The sequence below is a fragment of the Anoplolepis gracilipes genome, chromosome 4 (assembly GCF_047496725.1).
Source record: "Anoplolepis gracilipes chromosome 4, ASM4749672v1, whole genome shotgun sequence".
NCBI classification, from domain to species: domain Eukaryota; kingdom Metazoa; phylum Arthropoda; class Insecta; order Hymenoptera; family Formicidae; genus Anoplolepis; species Anoplolepis gracilipes.
Window position 1 is genome coordinate 12,033,454 of NC_132973.1, and position 23,094 is coordinate 12,056,547.

The following is a 23,094-nucleotide window of genomic DNA, read 5'->3' on the forward strand; positions in this document are numbered from 1 at the left end:
TAACGATATGTTATGGTATGTCGATAACCTTGCACAGTATTGAAATTCTCATGTTCGAAAGCCGACCATCGAAGAGGAGGAAAATTCTCCCGAAGGTTTCAATGCCCACCACACAGACAACGCCCGTTATTTCCTTATAATTACTCCATTTCCTCTCGCGCGCGTACAGTCACGCCGAGGCCTGTAGGACTAAATGGGACTCGATGGGAGAAGACGCGGTATATATATATATATATATATATATATATATATATATATATTGGAACGCGATGTACGATCGGAACTAAACGATGGAGGGACAGCGAAATGCGGCGGCTCGTTCGAAGATATCGAGGAAATGAATGGGAATGGCCGCCGAGCAAAATTACACCGTGATAATTACCTATTAACTGCACTGTACCTGGCACTATTGCAGTAAAGAACCACATTCATCTTTGGTCACGTGGATAAATGCCAAAGTACTTCCTTCCTGTTTTTTCAGTCTGGTAAAAGTTGGAGAAATGATTTATTTGCTACAATTTATGTCATTTAGTAAATGTGCTATAAATTATTTGATTAATCGAACGGATTATTTAAATTATTATTCAGCAAAATTTCGAGGATTGAAATAGATTTTCATTTTTCTTCATCGTTATTCTCTATTTCTATTTCTAAATTCAATAAAATAGAAAACTATTTTCGTACCACGCAAAATTTAGTCTTTCCCCTTATATCTACTAACACTAATTAAAAGTTTATAAAAATAAATTAAAGCTGAGAGAGACAAGAATTTAGCAGCCAAATTGACCAATTTGGTCGTTGAAGTGTAAATAATTTATACCTTACTACGTATAGATTAAACATAGAAGCCTTTGAAAGTCTCGTACAGCAAGTTCGCATTAGTCAACGAACATTAATCAATAGACAAGACGGTAATCAGGAACGTCCGGCAAGTAGGTCGATCGGAGGTTCACCAGAAACCTTTCGATCTTCGTTCGCCACAGATGGAGATTCCTCGTTGCGCGATGAATGCACGCCTATGTATATATGTGTGCGCACTATCCGTTTGCAGCGGACTGTGTGCAGCAACAGGGTTACCCACGACTCTGGTCGACGCTTTCGTCTTTCGAGATAGAGAGACGTTTCTGTGAAGACTGGAAAGCCGCGATCCCCGGTGCAGACCGGCCGAGATGCCTGGGGGTTGATTGATTAGAGGGTACGGCGTAGGAGAGAAACCGGGAGAGTTCTGGGGCGCGGGTTAGTTCGGCAAGGGGCTCCTGGGTTATTTGGGGTCGAAGCGGGATAAGGGGGAAGGCAGGGGAAAGGTTGGCGCAGAACGACGGCGGCGGCGGCAGCGACGACGGCGGGTGAGTATGGGGAACGGTGTTGGATTCGAGGTAGAAGCAAGGTAAAGGGCGGTGGCGAGGGACGGTCGGGCGAAGAAGGGTGGCGGCCCGTCCGGTGTTAGAGAAGGAAGGCTGGAGGCGGTAGTTCGAGGTGCTACAGTTTATAATAGTTGCCGCCGCCCTCGGGCCAACCGACCCTGCCCGCAACTTCCACAGAGTTGCTTAAATCTAACCTGCTCTCACGGGTACGCGGGACGATCAAGTGTGGTCCGCGGCTTGGTCGAAAGAATATAGGTTACTCGGTCTCGGACAGTCGCCAGCGACGCGTCATTTTTGCCTCGTCGCAACTTTCGTTCGCTCTTGTCGCGATCGTGAGAAAGACAAGCCGGAAAGTAGCCTTGGTAGCAGAGAAAGAGCACGAACGGCAGTTTCGGGTCGCCAATAGTATATCCGCCGAGCGACAGCGCGCGTGTGCCGTAGATTAGTTTGTAGTTCGTCGTTAAAGAAAAAGCCGAGTTATTAGTTGTGGCTCAGAAGGGTCAGGCAGGAAGATGAGGAGGTCAGGCGGCCCGTGCTCGCGCGCGCAATTTAGCGAGCTTATCAGATTCGTCGTACTTTCTATGCAATTTATGCTACTTACTTAGGCGACGCGCGCGTATCTTCCTTTATATTTATAAGAACAATGATTAATGACTGATGTGTATAATTATTCTCTCTTTGCATTTTAAATACCAATTATATATTTTGAATCATATCCTATTTTAGATTAATTATATATTTTTGTGATATTTAAGTTTACATATTCAAAGGAATCGAATGAAAAAGAGGAGAACATATATATGCGTGTAAAAAGATATCTTAGATATCACGACTCTTTTCCTTCGATCTTTCAATCTAAATTTCAAGAAGATGGTCTGATCAATCTGCAATTTAACTTTCTCTTAATTGAAATAGAGATAGATAATGTAATGATTATAGAGTATAGAATATAGACTCTCTTCTTTCTAGCTTGAATTAACTTCGAAAGAAAGAAACTTCAATATACGTGTACACACATACCTATACAACACACGATTTCTCGGTCCCGTGACAGCGGCCTCCGTTATAATTCTCCGTTATCTATGGAAATTCTAAACCATACTAAACAACAATATATATCCCAAAACTATGTAATTCCTCGTGCTTGCGCGTACACGGTATGCAATATGCTGCAGCCAGGGCTGCAAACTGGTTGCGGCACTAATTTGTTTTGCGCTGCCTTTTTGATAATTTATGATGTTTCGAATAAAATTTACTCATTAATTTATTTTAGATTATATGTCAGATAATAACAATTAGATATTGAAATAATACTTGAAGATAAAGTATGTGAAAAAATAATGAAAGAAAAATCATTTTCTATGCAAATAATTGAATAGAAAGAGAGAGAAGGGAGGCACTAATTTTACAATTATACATTTTTTCGAAACTATTGTCTTTACTATAGAAAAATCATAGCATTTTAAATTTGCATTTTTTTTTTAATTTATTAAAAAGTACACAAAATTCTCTTTAAAATATAATTGTTTTAAAATTCTCTTTAAAATAGTTTTAAAAAATATTTATTTGGTCTTGCAAAACTACTCAATATTCGATATTCGATATTCGTTATTATTTACTTTGAATCTGTCGAATTTGAAACGAAAGTTTAATAGCATTTTCAATGCGAGGCTTGTTCCGAAGTGACGACCGACGATGGAGATGCAATATAAGTACGTCGCGACTCTCGGCTAAGAATTCGTGTCTTTCAGAGCTATCCATGCCTTAGGACAGCACATGCCAGTCTCCGCTATTACTTCCTATAATACTATCTACCAGGAAACGCCATTGCTCGCTCGTTTCTACGTGGTTCAGGGACGCCGAGGATGATGAGATCTGCAGGCTTGCATCCTGATGAGACTATTAGGATGGCTTGATAAGTCCATAATATTCTGGTCGATGCTGGCAACGCCGTCGACTCCACCCGGTGTCCTCGCCAAACCGCTACCTCCTCCTCCTCCCCCTCCTCCTCCTCCTTTTCCTCCTTCTCTTCCTCTTCCTCCTCTTCCAACCACCTCTCGCCCTGGCATCCAACTCCATCCCCTTTTGTCGTTGCCATCCCTTTTACATGCACGTACGATGCTCGGCTTCGGTCATAGTGACGATAGGATAGGTGACGCTTCCAATTTTCATCGACTTTGTTAACCTCGTACTGTGGTCATTTCTCAGCAGAAGATAACTTTGATCGAACAAAAAAAAGGACTTCCTGGAAAATCCGATGTTTGTTTATGTAGGCAGTGAATTATAGAAGTAATTTCAAGCAAGAATTTGTCTCGTCTAATGTTAATGATTTTTTCTTAATCACAACAATGTTATATTACATGATCGAGTTTTAATATGACTGTGTTAGAAATTTCCATACTGTCACATTTTTAATCATATTATTTTAAAGGAATATCTATTTTCTTTAGCTTTATCATGATTCTTTAATGATCCGAAATAATAAATAAGACGTTTATTTATTCTGACATTTGTTTCGGGACATTTTCGCATGATTTATGTGATGCATTTTTTCACTGTAGTTTTTTAATGAATGTTTCGTAATATCAAGGACGTTTTTGCAAAGTGCACTCCAGAAGCCAGTCTCAGACAGAGAACCTTGTCTCTTGCAGACAAACGGTCGATGTTGTGCCCTCGAAACGCCTGAAATTAACTTTGAGCATTACAGATGTCGAGGCGCGCCGCGGCGAGAAGCTAACACCTTGTTAGCCTGACAAATTCGGTCCATCTCTCCTTCCTATCGTCCCTCACAACACACTTTCCGTCTGCACCTATGCTTTCTATTCCCGCGACAATATCCCAGCGAGCTTTTACGAGAAATTGAGGAAACTCAGCTTTTAACCCTTTAAATGGATACGCAATTTGTAACTTGCTAAGAAGCATCATATTTTGTATTTGTAAAGTAAAAGGAAAAATGTTTTTTTTTTTTTTTTGCTTTTTGAATTGGTATTTGAAATATGTTACGTTTATCTATTTTGTTAAAATTTAAGTCATCTTTTGTAAAACTATTAATTCAATTTTGTGTGTGTTTTATGAGTTTCTTCTAAATATGGAACAAGAAAAGTGTTCAATATACATATTTCAGCTTTACGAAATTTATATAGTTCTCACAAGGCTTGATACATATGTTTTGCTCTTGTATTCGTGATGGCGTTGTTTCTCGCACGTATTTTGCGAGCCGGCTATAATCGACTTCTTACACCAAATGCCGGAGCTGCCCTTCGTCTTCATCGGTCTCTCGAAATTGGCGCGAATGGAATCCCGAGCAGCCGAGGGAGTCGTACATGTGGAGAGTGTCGAGCGTCGCAGGACGCGTCGTCGCTTAATCGGGTCGTACCCTCCGTACTTGCGATCCTGGACCTTTATCTCTGTTCAGCCCTTTCTGGACCTCCGTGTCGTCGCGCAATCCATGACGATTGGAAAGTGATATTGAGAATTTCGAGAACTTCACTCGATATTGGACGATTTGCAGGCACTTCCTTTGTGCTACAAAGTGGGGTGAGTGAAGCGAGAGGGTGGTATGGAGGAGGCAGATATCGTGGTGACGGCTACGATACGATGTAGTCAGTGGTCGCAAGGGATGGCGGGGACGCACCGATGGTTTGCGACGAGGCGGAAGGGTAATACCATTGCATGGCCGAGGAGTGCCAATATCCGGCGTGGGCTTGTCGGCAGCATTTAATTGCGTTAGTATTTCATCGCTAGAGTCCGCGCCGAGGAGACTTTTCAATTGGGGTCGCAGTCGGTGGAGCAGCCGGTGGAGAAAGCCTTTGGTAGAGTTAGACATATGCGCGACGATAAAGACAGAGACTGAAAGCTGGCCCTTATCGAACTCGGGCGAAATCGGAGAAAAGGTTTACCAATTCTCTCGCGTTATTGAATTTGAATATTTGCGATACTTGATATAAAAAGAGCTATTAAACTAAAATTTCCGCAATTTGAGATGAATTATAAAACAATGTGCAAAAGTACACTTAAAATATTGAATAAATTCATATTATAAAATGACAATATATAAAATAATTAAAAAAAAGAATGTGTTTATAAAATATTAATACTTGAAAAAATTGTTTAAGCTATTATATGCTTATTACTAATTAGCATTAATTATTTTGTTTCAGGTAATCCAGTGATTGTTAAACACTTGGTAAGCACTTTTAATAAGATTGATATTTTGAAGAAATAAATAATTTGTAAAAGTCGTAAAATATTTTGATATTAGTTAAATTTTTTGACTTGTTAATTATTTATTCAGTTCATAGAAATTGACATTGCACGAGCATATGCAGAAAAAGTTTAAGTATAAAATGAAGTAAAATATAATATATATATATTCTTTATTTAAATATGTTGTGAATTTCTGTAATTACATTTCTGCAGTTACATAAATTTTATTTTGCATCAACTTTATTAATGAAATAAGATATTGTAATGTCGATTTATATTAGTCGAATATGATTAAATATTTATTTGATTTCTGCATATAGCTTAAGATTTATAAAAACATTTCTAAATCAAGCTCTGTATAATTAGTATATAAAAATATTTAATATTTTAATTATACATTGTGAATTATTTACCTCGATACAAATATCGCAATTACATTAAAGAGACTTCCCGTTCCTTTAAAGTATTCCATTTCCTAAACCAAATGAAAAATAAAGGTACACATCCTGATTTTGACCGCGATCTACGTGTTCCGCTTGCATTTCCATCTGCCTGACCCGACACTTTGTGCCGCATCGGAAGAGATTCAAGGGTGAGTACGAAACATCAACCAACGGGGGTTAGTATCCGAGTAAAATGATGTGAAAGCTTATGAAATGGCGGTCTAGTCCAGCGAGATACCGGAGTATAGTGTGTTTCCACCTCGCACCCAGAGATAATACGGTGGGGTAGTAACAGCCAAAGGTTTATCTTTGTAGGACCATAAAACTAACCCGTTCTACGCGCTTGATGACGAGCGCTACTTAGATATCAGTCTACAGCTTGTTTCAAAACTCGTTTCAAATTTTAGTCGAGCAATTTGTGATCATTTTGAAATTTTACGAGTCAGTCAGATTTTCATAACGCATAATTTATTTTTAGAGAGAATTTTTAGCAAACCAGAATTTTTAAAGATAATTTTTAGCGAGCATAATCTAAATTTGACATAAATAATCACGACAATTGACAAATGCTCAATACTTTAATTTTCTTTAATAAGCATGAAAAGAAAGTAAAATATTTAATATATATTTATATTTATTATAATTAGTAGACTTTGCAGTTTACTTTTTAACAAATGTATGATATTTCGCAATAATGTAGTCCGGTTAAGCATTCGTGAATATGAATAAGGATAATCGCGGTAAAGTTACTATATCGGTCGTGTGGTCCAACAACGTCAAAGCATCGCATGTTCTAGCTTGACGATGAAAGGTATCGCCGAAAACGCAAAGTCGTCGGAGAAGTTCACGACAGGTTGATATTTCGGCGACGCGTGTACGCGGCGATCGTAAATTGTAAAATCTATCAAGACCAACGCGACCGACATAACTCAGGGGGGTTGCTATCCCAGTGGTATGAAGCATGGCGGCCAGACTCGGCATAAATACCCGGTTGCAGAACACTGCAGGAGCAGAGAGCAAGCCCAGACCCGTTGTGGCGTGGCAACATCATCTATCTCGAATAATTTATTATCGCGCGACTACCGCGTCCTCTCGAAACCTGGACAAGAACGCAACTATAGGAACTACAAACACCGGGAAACGAGTGCCGTGTATATGCGCCAACCCTCGAGCTTTCCATCAGCCGAGGAGTTTCGAGGTTGCGAATCTTTGTTGCGTTCGACGAGAGAGATACTTGTTTGTTCTTTATCAAGAACCGACTTAAAATTTTCAAATGAATCTTTCTATTCTGATTGTCGGAATGCAAAATATGTAATAATTTTAAAATAAAAAAGTAATAATTAATATTAAAAAATCTTACATTAGTAGCATTTAAATATGCAACGAACAGGCGCGATATACGCACAAAGTGTCTCTAAATTTAATATTGATAAAAATTGAACTTTAAAAATATAGCAATCAGTTTTTAATGACTTGAAAAAAAATATTATGATATTATACGTAATATTAATAGATTATTTAACAAGGAAATATCGCACTTGTTCTATAGAAGAAGAGCAATTGATCATTCACATTAACAAATGTATTAATGTCACATGTTTCAATCGTGACATCTAAACTTAGACTTAGATCTATCTAATGATGTCAAAGAGCACGAGTTCGCATGCAGTAAATACGTAGAATAAACAGACGTGCACATCAAATGGAAATTAATAGCAAACACCAATTCGATTGATGTGCAAGCATAAAGATCGATAATATTAGTGTGATATTTATTTATATGGTTTTACTCCTTTTCACAAAAGTAAAACGATCATAAAAGTTTTGCAAATAAAATTAAATGGCTTGGACAGCAGAAAATATAAAATATTAATGTGAAGGTAATAATCGTTTAGAACAAGCAGTCACATAAATTTTTAATTGTTATTCCGTCTGATCGATAATAGAATTTTACTACTAAACCTTATATTGTATACCATATATCAATGTTTAAATATTTAAATTGATTTCACTATAGTATTTCATTATAATATTTAGAAAATATATTTTAAATCTTTTAGAAATATGAGACTATAAAAATTATATATATAGATTTTTTGAACTTTTCTTCAAAATACATTTCGTTAATAAATAGTTTGGACAAGAAACTGCTCGAAAATATACTTAAAACGATATTGTAATATTGTATTAAATCACTGATTATGTTTTCTACACTGTTTATATATTCTACATTTATATTATTTTTGGAAAAATAATCTGTTGATTTGATTGATGAGAAAGAAATAGGGAAAATATAATTCGTTTTAAAAAAATTTTTTTTAAGTAGAATTTGCTTAGTGGCGCCATCTTAGAGGTGGTGCATGAACCCATACGCACCCTTTCTCGACGAATATACGCGAGGGTTGGAGGGTGAAGAATGATTTGTGCAAAAAATGCTGGCAGATGGCGCCAGGTTCTTTCATACGATGAAGAAAGGACCATTTTTTTATTTTTTTTATACCCTTCATGCGCAGATCACGCTTGGAAAAAAGAGGGCGTCACTGTGCAATTCTTTTTGCGCGCGAATGCATGCGATCGAGTCATTTTTAAAATAAAGGGATTTTTTCTGATGTTCATAGAATATTCGTCTAAAGAGAAAAAATCAATTATATATTGTTTTCAATTCTTCGATGTGTTGCTATCAACAATTTTCCTTTTTGAAAGTAATTTGCATAAAATGGCGATAGCTAGAATTGAACAAGTCAACAGCAAAATGGTGTATTCTCGGCATCGCAACGTTTCCCCATCTTGGTATGCGGTTCAGATGTAGACACTACGGAGGGGATAAACAAGGGGCAGTACCAGGTTGGCGGGCAGATTTTCAAAAAACCGGAGAGGCTGCGCGCGCTTCGCCTTCATTGATCGGAGGGCTGTGTCCGGCTACCACCCTCTCTGCTGCACCACGTATGCAAACTACCCTCTTCGTTGGCCGGGCAGCCGAAGAGGGACTCGTTCGCTCTCGACTTTCAGGGCGGAGCCCAGGAATCTCTCTGAGGGTTCCCAGCGCAACAAAAAAAATTGAAAAAAATTTTTAAATAAAAAAATGTAGAAAAGTGTAAAAAATTTTACTTATTATTTTTCGCTTTTTTTCATAAAAAAAATCAGAATTAGAGAAAAAGATTCATACAAAAAGATGAATATTTTTATTGCTATGAATCATTACATTTACAATAATTTTAATAATATATGTGCGAATCATTTATGTATCATTTAGAGACATATAGAGATGATGTAATATTCATCTTATTATCATAGAAAGCTTCGCAAGATGTAGAAACTTTTCTCAAACGTTTTTATATTGCGGCCGGCGAAGGAAAATGATTTGGGTGTCACAGCCGTCTAAATATCCGCCGGTTCCATCTAACTTATGAGAAAAAAGTGAGGAGCTTCCAAGTTAAGTACGGTACATAGCAAATGGAATTACGACCGGACCACCGTGGTCGTTTCGGCGATTCTCAGTGGACCGAGAGCTTGGTTGAAAATCGGCGGGCGAGTTTCTCATTACAGTTTCGGGAGGATTTCGAAAAGGACCCCCATGTCCGGCCGGTATACCACAGCATTTTTCAGTCTAGAGGACCAACCCCTACTAGCTTCTCTGGACTCACTCGAGGGAGAGTGACCGGCGAGAGATAGGTACGTACGGTAGAGAAGAAGAGAGGTGCAGAACGACTGAACGATGGAGAGTGAGTGAACGAAGAGAGAGAGAAAGAGCCAGAGAAGTAGAGACAGAGAGGAAAGGAAACGAGAGGGAGCGAGAGCGAGTTAACCTAACCTCAAAATTCCAGCATCAATTCTGGACCCCCTCTAGTGTCTCACCCACCCGGTGCAATTAGGAACTACCCCTTCTATCCTATTCTGGCTCTATCCTCACTTCCCTTCGACCTCCCACCCCTTGAGAGCGGCGGAACCACGTGATCCGGCAACTACACTCTTGTTTTTAGGGTGGAGGCTCGGATATCGGTGGTGGAGGGTAAGGGGCACAGGGTCGGGAAAGAGGGTGGAGGGTAGAAGGACGTAGGAAGAGAGGAGGTAGGACGGGGCGAGTTGCTGGGTAGGAACACCACGTCCGTGTTGCCATGGTTACCGTAGGGGGTGGTTTATACTTGAAGGGTTACCCCCGCGGTACAGTCTCCGCAAAATTGTGAAAACTGCCGGCGAAATGTGGCGTCGCTAAGCGGAAAAACTTCCGCTAACGGTCCCCATACTTTTGCCGAAGCTTTTACCCAGAGGCTTTCCCTTTCGCGACCTTCAGTGTTTACATCGCTTAAACGTCTAAGACAATTAATGACCGGGTTTTCGGGGTTTTCTGCCGTGATACTTAGCCGAGGCTCGCGTTTGTCCGGCTACGTTCGCATGCCTAATCATAGTTTTCCGTTTAAGCATATTGAAGCTAATGTAGTTTTTAATTAATTTAAGAAATTTATGCTTGATATAACTTTATTAACAAATAATTATAAATATAAATAAAAATATATTTTTTACTTTACACATTATATGTATGTATTATAAAATAAAACTAAAGCAGGGCGTATGTTTATTATTATTATTGATCTTATGCCAAGCTTTATCTTTCGTATTAGGGGAAGTCGTACTTATCAATCAATATTATTAAAATAAATTTTACAAAATTTGCGATTTTTTGCATCTTGAAATTTTATATAAGTAAATTACAATTGCAACGAAATGTATACATGTATGCGCGTGTATGTATACACAAAACACACATGTTCTAACTTTATATTTATTAACCAAAAAATTTCCATTACTGAATTTTTTCTACTTTTGCGGAAACTGTCAGATATATTTCTCGATTTGTGTTTTCGTTGAGACGACTATTCCGGGTGGGTACAGTTATGAAAACGATTATGTTTATTAGCGACAAAAGCAGTAAAAAATAACGACATTACCGCGGCTCGATGTTCCAGGACCATGTGAAGAATCCGGTTTGTATAATTTCGCTACTGTTGGCACAAAGTACAAATATTCATTCGCGAATAAAAAGAAGAGAAAAGAGGGCTACAAGGTAGCTACTATTGTAATATCTGCAGATGTTATGTTCACAAAGGAAATGACGGCATGTAGATAGTAACGAAGTAGATAAGAGACAGACAGACAACGTAGGCAGATAAAACTTTATGAATATACTAGTTGTCTCTTTTTCAACTTAAATATATTTAAAGATTTCTAATCTATTAGATTAATAGCGCCAAAAATATATTTCCAAAATCATTTGAATTGTGTAAAATAAATGTTATTATTTAAACGGGGATATATTTTTATAAAATCTTTCTTTTATTTTAATCGCTTTTAACTTGAGATTTTATTTATAATGTGTAAAGTAAAAAATATATAATATAGCGTGTTATACTTTATTTATTTATTTATTTAAACTGCTATGCTATTCAATCAGATTTTCAAATTTATATTAAATAATTCTTAAAACTGAATATTCTCTATTGTATATATATATATATATATATATATATATATATATATATATATATAATTCATTTATATATTTTAGTTATATTAAATAAATTATCTTTTAGATTTTTTTTTAAAATTAATTGTAGTTATTTAAACATGTTATTTATTATTTGTTATAATTATTTAAACATGTTATTTTCTACTTTAAATATATATGAAAGCTAATTGGTTTAATTACATAACATTATGCATACAGTAATTCCTAATGCACAAAATTACGCAAATTTTTGTTAGTTAATCAAATTCGTGGTAAACAGATTTCAAATACATCAACGCAATATAGAGAACCGAAAAACGTTTTCCATGAGAGACAAGGTGAAAAAGTGAATCTTTCGTAGAAAAATAAACTTTCGGCGGGATTTTCTCACGGATCGATCCGCTGTCAGGGCGATATCTGACTTGACCATTGACAATGTAACGGGTTCGCCATTCGTGCACGTCGTTGCACCGGAAACGCATCCACTCTCGCCAAGAACACCTCGCGGTTTCAGATAATGCACTCGAGCAGAGAGCTAGCGCGCCCTAAGCTCGTTAGAGTTACACGGCTGGCGCTAAAGGCACCGGGAGAGGAGGATGCGGACTTGTCAACACTCAACGGACCGAATTCGCTAACGTGCTGAACCTAGTCGGACGCCTGAAGCACAAGCCACAATCTAATCATGGCTCGCCGCATTCGCAAGCCCCTATTTTACAGTAGCTTGCAGGATATCGTGGGGTCTGTACCGGTTCTTCGTGCCGTTTTATTTTCGTTTCTTAGAAGCCGCAAAGTCCGTTAATCGGCCCTCCGATGATCGCCTCGCTACTTGGGTTTTAGATACAATCTTGTTCGTTAGATTACAATTAAAATCTTTTCGCAAGAATACATCTCACATCCCCATTCTTTTCTCACGGGAAAACGACTAGGAATCAAACTAATTTTTACTTTTTATTATATAATATAACGTTTATTATTTATTATAATATTATTAATTACATATCTTTTTTATATGATTCAAAATGATTTATTACAGTGTTCTTACAACTTTAAAATAAATTTTAATTTTTGTGAAAAACTGAGACGTCTTTCAAAGTTATTTAAGGTTGTTGTTGAAATTGATTATTTGCACTATCTGCCTGCAGCTGGTCAGCTATGTATATATTATCTTGCAGGATTTATATACCTTTTGTGCAAACTGCACTGTGCATGAAATACCTAGTTAATGTGCACATATGAGATTCCAATGTCCTAAGGGAATTATGATGATATCAAGATATATCATTTAATATCGGCGAATGTTAACCTCATCGTATTAACCATTAATCGTTAGGGCCTTGGATAATTCATGCAACATGACTCATATGTTAAAATATTAAACGTATTATTTAAAAGCCAGTGTCGAAAGTGTGTAAAATAAAAAAATATAGGAAGTGTAAAAAATATACGCTACTCCGAAATATATAATTTAATATGTTTTTAATATATTTTTAATATATTTTTTCAAACTATAATTATTTAGAAAAATTAGACTAATTAAAGTATTAGACTAAAGCAAGCGCAAGAATGTTCGTTAGGACATCCGGTTATCATAATAGCCGCAAGAAATGATTCTCTCTTTGTAACGCGAGATATTAAATAATCACCCCAAACACGCGGGACCTAACGCGCACGTGAAACGTTCCCACGTGACGCGATACACGCGGAAAACGGGGAAGGGAGGGAGAAACATTTTTTTCCTTGATCGGCGCGAAATGAACTTTGTCGCGCGTGTACCAGTTAAGTATGGAAATGATGCACCCTGGGTGCGCTCGCGCACGACGCTGTCGCGTTCATCTGTAGATGGTCATCTGGTCGGGTCGCGGTAGTATCTAGGCGGCGATCGGGCCCGTATCTATATAGCTACTAGATGAAGGCGGAGTCTATCCCCGTAGTAACATAGCATTAGGTAAGCTTTTCGTTTTATTGATTTTTCGAAAAAGCGCGTGCGCGCCCGGAGCTGCCCTCCGCACTATCGCCTACGAGCTGTACCGACGTCGTGAAAAGCACTCGTCCCCACCAATCTATCTCACCCTCTCTTTCCCTCTTTCTCCCCTACTCTTTCTCGCTCTCGTTCTCTTCTTCTCCTTCCCCCTCGTCCCATTGCCATCCGCTCCAACATCCTTGTCCCTCAGTCGTTTCTCTCCTTCGCTCTCGTTTCGCGAGCGTCCCTCTCGCGCTCTTAGAGTGCTATCGGGTTGCGCAATGTTTAACTTGCACCCTGCTGTACCATCCCCCTCCGTTTCTCCGTTACGTGTTTTGAAAATCGTCAGAAAGAAGTGGAGAAAGTCTCGCTAATTCCGCGCGCCTTTTTTCGCGCCCTCGAGAAAGTTGGAGTCGCTTTCCTTACGCGCGTGCGCTGTTTTCCGTCTCAGTGTTGACTTAATAATTTTAACTTTCTCCGAAAAAATGCATATATTCTTACAAGTATATATTCTCCATACTTTTCCCGCAGGTTTTTTCACATGATAAATGAAAGATCAACGATTCTTTGGAGGATTCTTTGAAGGATGACATGATTTTATATTTTTCGATGCGATAACTAGTTTGGAAAATATGATTTAATATTTAAATACTTTTTCTAAGTACTTTGTTTTCTCTTGCAATTTTTAAGTATTAAAAAGTTGAAAGTCTGACTGATCAATTTATTAATCGATATATTTCTTTTAGAAGGTATTTCGTTATATGATTTTCAAATGTACGTTAGAATCTAGCGGAAAATTTCAATAATATGCATTCGCTTATAAAAGGATATTATATATTTATCTTATTTGATGATTTCCTTATTCTTCTTTAGCTTTGCCAGCATTATACCTTTCTACTGACCCGTAAGTTTTGAGTATTTGAATATCCATAATGCTGTTTTTTACACGTTAATAAAAGATTAATCAAGGTTTTTAAATTAAAAAGTAAAATCCGCATGATCTCCCAATTTTGATGTCAGTAAAGCAAAAGAGATGTTAGAATTAAATAGGAATATAAATGCATATCTTAGACTTTACAATCGTATATTTTTGGCAAAAGCTCGAATAGACTCGAATTAAACCGGTTTTATTATATTGATTTAAATCCATCTTATTACGCTTTCTCGCGTTTCAGACGAGATAATCGAGCGAAATCGACGCGCAATCGAAAACGTAAGGGTAGATAGGTAGATAGGTAGGTAGAAAGGCGAGGCGAGGCGAGGCGAGGCGAAGCGTGGCGAGGCGAGGCGAGGCGAGGCTTGGCGAGGCGAGGCGAGGCGAGGCGAGGCGCGCGCGAGGAGAGATCTCCGCGGGTTGAAGCAGCGAAAATGAAGGCTTAGCCAGCGGCAACAAACATTCATTATTACTCGTCGCGAACCCCGTCCGTTCTCCTCCACTTCCGTCATCCCTCCCGATCATTTTCTCCCTTCTTCCCGTCTCGCTCCCTCTCTCTTCGTCATCGCGTATCGTCGTCGCCCGGCGAATGAACGCGCTGCCATTGGTCGATGCGGGCCGCCGTGTTTTCCGAAATCATCGTGCCCTCTCGCGCGCGCACTTACACATCTCTATGCGCGCACGAGAGCGCGCGTATATATGCAGGGTTACTCGCGCACGCACACACATACACACACGCACGCATTACGTACGTACTGCGCGCGACTGAGAAGTATGCACACTCGTTTGCGCACACGCATACACATACAACACACGCTCGTCCGTGTAGTCCTCGTAGTTCGCCGCCGTCGTCATCAATCATTGAATGCCACCGCCAGCGCCGATATTTTCCGCAGAAAGCACACGCACGTACGCAGCCACGCACGCACACCGTCCATTCGGTATCGAGCTACCCTGAAAAGGCCTCGGTGTGCTTTGTACCGCACCCTTCCCGCAGTCATTCGGCCCGACCCTTGAGGCTTGCTACTCCGAGGCGAGGGCTAAGTTCGAGACTTAGCACACACGCTGGCCGACCACGATTCGCGACACATTTTCGCGGATAACCGCGCGCGCGGACGAGTCCTGGTTACCGCGCCGCGTAAAAACGCGGAACTGAATCCGCGGACCAGCCACGGGCACAGAGGGGTACGCCGCGGCAACGTATGATTGGCAACAATCGGCACTCTGATCGAACGTTTGTTTCAGAACACATATGCGGCCGTCTCGCTCCCTCTGCCTAACACGCCGCCGCGCGCTTTCTTTCTCTCTCTCTTTCTCGTCCTCCCGCTTTCATCATCGTGCCTTCTCTCTCTTTCTCGCATTTCCACTCGATATTTCGTTCCGCCTCTCTTTCCCGTGTACCTTCTCTCTTTTTCACCCCTTCGTTCCTTCTCGCTTCCTCGTTTGCATTTGCTCCGTACTCTCTCTCTCTCTCTCTCTCTCTCTCAGCCTCCTCCCGCGCTCGTCGTTCTCATCTCTCCTCTCGCCTCTCCTCTCGTCCTCGTATTGGTGCGTCCTCCGCTCTCTTCTCGCGTCGCTGTTCCTCTTTCGAGGCTTCTCTTTCCGTCGCGATATATATCCAACCCCTCGCAGCTCGTTTGGTCCTCGTCGAATCGCCACCCGCTGGACTCCCGTGACGTACATCTTTGTATTCTTCTCGCTTTCGCTCTCGCTCTCGCTCTCGCACTCGCACTCCACCCCTTTCGATAATCCGTCTCTATCTCTATCCACTTCGGAATTGCTCTCTATTTTTCTCCCTTCTTCACATTCCATTTCGTTTCTCTTTCCTCTTGTCATCCTTTTCGCTCTCCGATGTTTTCCTTCTCCGACCAATGCTCTTTCGCTCGACGTTTATATATCGCCCGGTGTCTGGTATGTTGGACCATACATCATGCGAGCGCACGCGTGTATGCATGTAGATGATCCTTCTCGCGCTCACCCCCGCGAGGGTCGTCCTTCTCGCGCTCACCGACGTGTGTTTGCGTGTGTGTGTGTGTGTGTGTGTGTATGTATGTGCGTGCGAATCGCTTCGATATGCGATGCGCGAAAAAAAAAATGGGCGGATGTATCGTCGGTGCTTGTCACCACGGCGTGTAAATACGCGCACGCGCCAGGCGTGCACTGGGTCAGTGGAGGAACTTCTCCCGTTTCTTTCTGCTTTCTTTTTTGTATCGGTCCGGCTTTTCGAATATATTTGCGCGTTATCCGTTCCGCCGCGGGATATAATTCGCGCCCGACGTCGGATGGATGCGGTTCGTGAACGGTGGCGGGGCAACGAGATCGTGTTGCCATAAAGTTGCATTAGCGCGCTTTTGAGATTTCCCACACGCGCTAATTTAACCGATAACAAAAAAAATCTGTAAAGCGTTTTCGAGCTGCGATTCGCGGATCTCTCTATGACTTACATTTTCTGCTTTAGTTATCGAACAAAATTATGCCACGCGATATTTACTAATTGTAAGTTAATCTTAAAAGATCTTTGTCTCTATTACGATATTTGATATTTTATCATTTTTTTCATGGCATATAATATATAGAATTTAATATCTATTTTTTTTTAATTTGCTAAATAAAAAAATATCATCTTTGAGTTTTTTTTAATTACAATTCTAAATGATATAATTTCAATATAAATTTCATTTTATTATTTTATATGATTATTCTGATTTATCTCTATTACTTTCAGTTATTAATTCCATTTTTTTGTTATATAAAAAAATGAAACTTTACTGTAGTATAGAAGATGCTTCGTGTGAATGTAGTCCATTATTAGTCTATCCTCATTCTTCCAATGTATTTTAAATATAATAATATATAAATATTATCGTATACATAATAAAGTTAATGAAATTTTTTTGGACGTTCTTTCGCCGACAGTAGCGACCCTTTCGCGTCCACCCCGAATTCATTGCATCCCCTCATAAATGCCGGTAAGAGAACTTTCTGCCGTGCCATAACAAGTCGGTAAGGGATGAAATTCGGGGATTCATCGCGGTCACATCGGAAAACTTGATTTATCGCGAGCACCAATTTATCGGAATTTATACGTTCAATTGCCGTGACCTTCGCTGGTCGCTGTTAATTTCTCGCGCGGCTCCTGCAACGCCGCAAAAATATCGGGTGTCGAGAGAAACAAGAATGGTCAAAACATCGAATTCGCTTTCCTCTTTTTTCTCGCAACGACCAACCTGTTATCGTTCTCGTTTCGGCGCAAACCGCACGCCGATTAATCGCTCGAAAATCTTCGAGTGGACCGAATTCACGGCTGACGTGCGGTTTTTTTGCGGATTCGTCGAAAACCGCAAGGCCAGCCACAGCGTCGAATCGTCATCGTCGTGGAAATTCGTCCGGTTAGTGCCTCACGATTATGAGATCCGACCGCGATGACGATAATGTTACGAGCGATTGAAAGAGGGTAAAGAAGACGAAGGAGAGAAGGAATTTCGTGAGAAAATGTGAGAAAAATAAAATGAACAAAAGGAAGCGTATCGATAGGAGGAAATGGATGTGTTCGCTTCATTCGGCTATTATTCGCTCGTTGCTCAGGAAAATGTCGTTCGTTGGTTCGTTCTGTCTTGCGTTTCTCTATTCCACAAGCAATCACTTTTCTCTATCCACGAGAGTAAAGCTGGATGTATACAATATATGTACGTAACGTCACGTCAACATAATGTCATATATTCTTATATGAGTCTCAAATGAAGCAATACACACTCATCATATTCATCACAAAACCGGATATTTAAAACTCATGTAAGAATATTTGACGTTACATTCACGTTATGCATAATGTGCATTCAGCTTAAATCATATCGATTTACGGATGTCGTTCTTTCGCGGTCAATTCTTCTGAGCTCTTTGTGCTCTGAATGGCAACCAAATAAAATTAATTTAATTTGGAAACTTGTTGCAAAATTGATTATAAACTTTGTTATATTTTTATACGATATAAGCGACGAATCGATTTTTTACATACAAATTTTTCATATCATTTATAAAAATTATTAAAAAATAGAGCAAGTTTGTCTATATATATATATATATTAATAATTAATTTTATATATAAATTTTTACATACGCTTCATCAATACGGAATATAAAGCATTTGCCTTCTAGTGAGAACGAAATAGCCGAGATATATTTATAGAAATAAAATGTTTTCGTGATAAATATAACTTACACCATTGTTTTAATCGGTTCATTTATAAAGATCGTTTTACTTTCGCTTGTGTTCGGCTGTCCACGTTTGTCGCGAGCTCGAAAACTTTTTTTTTTCTAGTATTTCGAGCGCGCGGCTGCGTGTAGCAAACGCCGGTCAATTTCCTCGATGTTGGCGCGGCCGACACCGAACTGCACTTCCCAGATCGGTCATCGCACGAAGCGCCGCTATTTTTTGTATTTTTATTTAGCCTGAGGGCCATGTGCGAGGGGGACGAGGGGGAGGGAATCCAGACCCCGCCGGGAATCATCGAAAAATCACGCGTCTCGCGACGTGGATGTGGGAAGCCGGGCCGAGCGTCATTGGTTCCCAATATTTCCGCAGCGTTACGCGAGCATTGGAAGGACACAATCCTCGCGCCTGATTAAACAGCACGCTAATTCGGCAAACTCATACATCCTGAAGCGAGCGCGTCGGTAAACTGACGTCGTACAAACAGGACACCCGTTGAATCCTACGAAAATATTGATTGGCGGTGAAATTTCGCGGGATATACCTAGAACTCTTTTGTACCTATGATAAATATATGTGAATGCATCTATTTAAAGATTGTACTACTTAAAAATGTATACCGATACAAAAATATATGAGTCTTGCAAAAATGGAGAAAAGATAGTGACAATAGTTAAAAATTTGCATAATTACATGGTAAAGTCCGATACTGATATTCGCACCATGAATATTATGAAAATTGTTCAAATTAGAATCTTATATATAAAACATCACTGAATGTGATAGAGTATAGAGTATAGAGTAAAAATATATGAAACTACAATTTTAAAAATGCACAAAGTCAATTTTTTTTATATATTTGTCATAAGATTTTTCACGATTCAATAAATCTCGATTCTGAAGGTAAAATTAATTTTTATATTTTGATATACGTATGCACATACACATTGCGTTTATTCTCAACATAGAATTCGTTCTAACAATGTGAGAATTGTTCCAACATACATATCGTGCTCATGCGCCTATTGCCGTTTTTTCCTCACGTTTAGTTGCGTGCTTGCGCATTAATGTTTCCGACATGATAGCGATTTTGCTAGGCAAAAAAAATGTTTGACTAAGCAACGAATTTATTCCTGAATAGTATGGAGCTGCTGAAAAAATGATCTCGCTAGTTTTCAAGTAGACGAATTCAAGAGTTCTCTAAACAACAAGACGAGTATATCGTACAAACAATGAATATGGTTGAGATTTTTTTATTGACGTGGACATTAAATGCAGCATAAAATAAAAATAGAATATTTTTAATAAATTTTCTTCTTAACTTGCACAGTCTATTTCTTTAGATTTGTGACACCGAATCACACAAAAATAGGTTCTTATCAATAACATATACATCCGATATTCCAGTGTTCCAGGATAGTTTATTTTTAAATGAACAGAATTCTATATTATTAATTAAATATTTTTTTGCTGAATCTGTTTGTGAAATATTTAAATTTGTGAAATAGTTTATGTAATTTTTTATAAATAATTATCCCTGAAAGCAGTCTTTTTTGTGAAGTTGTCAATGGACAAAATCATTTCGTTAGTTAAATTCATTATTTGTACTAAAGCAACAAATGTCAATTTGTAGAATATCTCAAAGTAATGTTTATTAACATTAGGTATTTATAATAATTATGCAAAAAATAAAACATATTTGATCCTCCCTCTCTAGTTTTAGCTTATGAAATTTGCTATTGTATAAAATCAGTTTCGAATATATAGTATATGTTTCCAATAAACTATATATTTTATTAAATTTTATAGTGATTACTTATATAAGTGAATATAATCTCCAGTAAATTGATCAATATTGAACTTTTATTTTTTTTGCAAATGTTTATTTAATACCCATAATATACATACACATTTATTGTTACGATATTAAAAGTTATATTCATTCTTATAAATCTACATAAATCTAAATTTTATTTATTTTAATATATACCTCGATATGATAAATAACACAATAAATAGTCTTCTTATATAGGAAAAAAACTTACCGAGCACGGATAAAAGTAGAGATCAAACAGGAGTATATAATCGAATTTTCATCGATAGCATATCATTAAATTATCGTAATAAAAATATTACAGTGGCGGTAAGAGATCAATTTAATTTTCAATGACATCAGGACGATGGTCCCTGAGAATCGGCCCGCATGTTTCTGCGGCTTACGCGCTAGCCGAACTTTGATATTCCGACGTCCCATGGGGAAAGTAGAGAGTAGAGCCCGCTCGTTCTATCTTCAAAGTCCCCTCATACAAATCCCCCGTCCTCCGATCGTTTGTCTTTCTCCCTCCCACCTGCGTCATGCGCGCATTCGTGTCGAGTAAGCCGCTCGGTCATCCATCGGCACTTTCGTATGTGTTGGTACACATAGAAACGTGCGCTTTGCTCGCCACGTGTGTGCAATTTCCGCCTACGTACGTGAAAGAAGTATCTTGCGTTTGCTATCTGGCGAGATATCTCTTGTTGAGTATTTCTAACTACTAGACCTTTTAATTGATATGTTCTTAAGCACGGTTACTCCTCTATGAGAAAGGGGTAACATGTGATATTGATAAGAAAATAGATATATGTTGCCATCAAGATAAGAATTAATATCAAATATTTTGGAGATTAAATTAAGTTAGCTCATTATAGTTTATTATAATTACGTACCATCTATGTATGTTAATATACATAGATGTATATGAACAAGAATGAAGGTATGGAGAATTAAATCTAAGGAGACTAGATAAGATTGACGAGAGATAGAATTGACGAGGGCCCGTACGAGTTCATACGGTTTTCTAGGTTGGTATATCTTCGGGTACGTAACCCAGTATAATACCAACGAGTTGGGGGTGGCGGTGGCAGCGGCGACAGCGGTGGTAGCTGCGTCGTCGTCGTCGTCGACGGGTTTTGCCTGCCGCCACCGCCGCCGCCTCCGCCTCCGCCGCCGCCGACCGACGATGGTCCAGGCCTGCGTCTCTCATTGATTACGCGAGAAAGAGGGAAAATTCCGGTCGTGCGTGCCTGGAAAGGTGGCGTAGGCGTGGCAACGCGTCGGCGTCTCGGCGCCTTATTCGTTGAAAACTTTGCGCAAAAGCACCGCCCCGGCCGCGCGAGCGCCGGGGGTGTTCTCGGCACGTGTGCGTGAAGCACCCCAGCTGGGCTTTCCGAGAACCCGGCACACCAGTAATGTAACATTGCGAACCGAACGGCCCGTGTGCATGTGTGAGAGGAAAGAAGAACGGGGAGGATGCCAGGCGTCCCCGCCGCTGCAACCGCCGCCACCGCCACCGCCGCTAGCTTCCCTCGGACCTGCCGTTCCACTCGGGGTGGACGGCGACGGCGCCATCATTCCCCGCCAATTTTTTTCAAATGCTGGCTCCCTCTGCGTGGTCGACGCCGGAACTGTTGTCCTCTTTCTCTCTTCTACCTTCGTTTCCTCCTCTTTCCGACTTGCCTTCTCTCCTCTACCATTTTACTACCCTCTTTCCCCCCCCCCCCTACTGTCCCTCCTTCTCGCGCAACCTGTGCCCTTCCATCGTACTTGTTCGGCTTCGTTCGCGCTCGTCCCTTTTCCGTCCTCGTTCCGACTACCGCTCTCTCCGCTTCCTCCTGCTCTTCGTACTCGAAGAACGGTGTGGAAGGGCGCGCCGCGAAAAGGGACGGCAAGGACGAGAGCAATAAAGAGGGGGACATCCTCGAGCGCGCCGATAAGCGTCGAGGGGTCTCTCCGTCTCTCCGTTGCGGGACACGAGGGTCGATTTCCGGTGGTGGGAATTTTTCTCGACGCGGAGGCGACGAGCACCAGCGCCCCTCGTCTCCATCTTCTCGTTTGCTTTTCCTTTTGCAGCGCTGCAATCGACGACTCTATTACTTTCGCGAAAGGGAGAGAAAATGCAGCAAACGGAGAAAAGGGGCGAGAAGGGGGATGGAATGGCCGGGGGCTGTTTGACACACGGGGATGAGACGCGAGGTGATCGTGCAGCTGGTAACGCAGACAGACCCTTCGTCCTTTTCTTCGTTAAGGGTAACTTGTGTCTCGCGCGTACCTGTTTAGCAATTCTCGAAATGCGACCGACGCGATTTATACGAGACATTGCGCGTGTACAATAGTACATTTCGACTACACGCTGAAGAGCTACATTTAGATCACGTTACAAGCGCACCAGCTGTTACATGTTATTCTGATAGAATTTCAACTGGCAGCTATCTATTTTTTTTTTTTTTTTTTACATTTTCACTCGGAATAATTTGTTCTCTCTACATGTTATTATATATAATCTTTCTGCACATATCATCTTGTACGAGTATCAGTAACGATATGAAGAATTTAGTTTGAATTCTATTAACTTTTAATATTTCAATACTACTTTTGTACATATATTTTTATGATTAAGATAAATTTATTCATACAATTATATCTCTATATATTTTA

At 39.7% G+C, this 23,094-nt stretch overlaps 1 long non-coding RNA gene across 1 annotated transcript in view; it reads right to left on the reverse strand.

The window, feature by feature from the left end:
• Positions 1–23,094, reverse strand: part of LOC140665400 (uncharacterized) — a 197,864-nt gene that overhangs the window by 31,333 nt on the left and 143,437 nt on the right. The gene's annotated exons all lie outside the window — the stretch shown is intronic.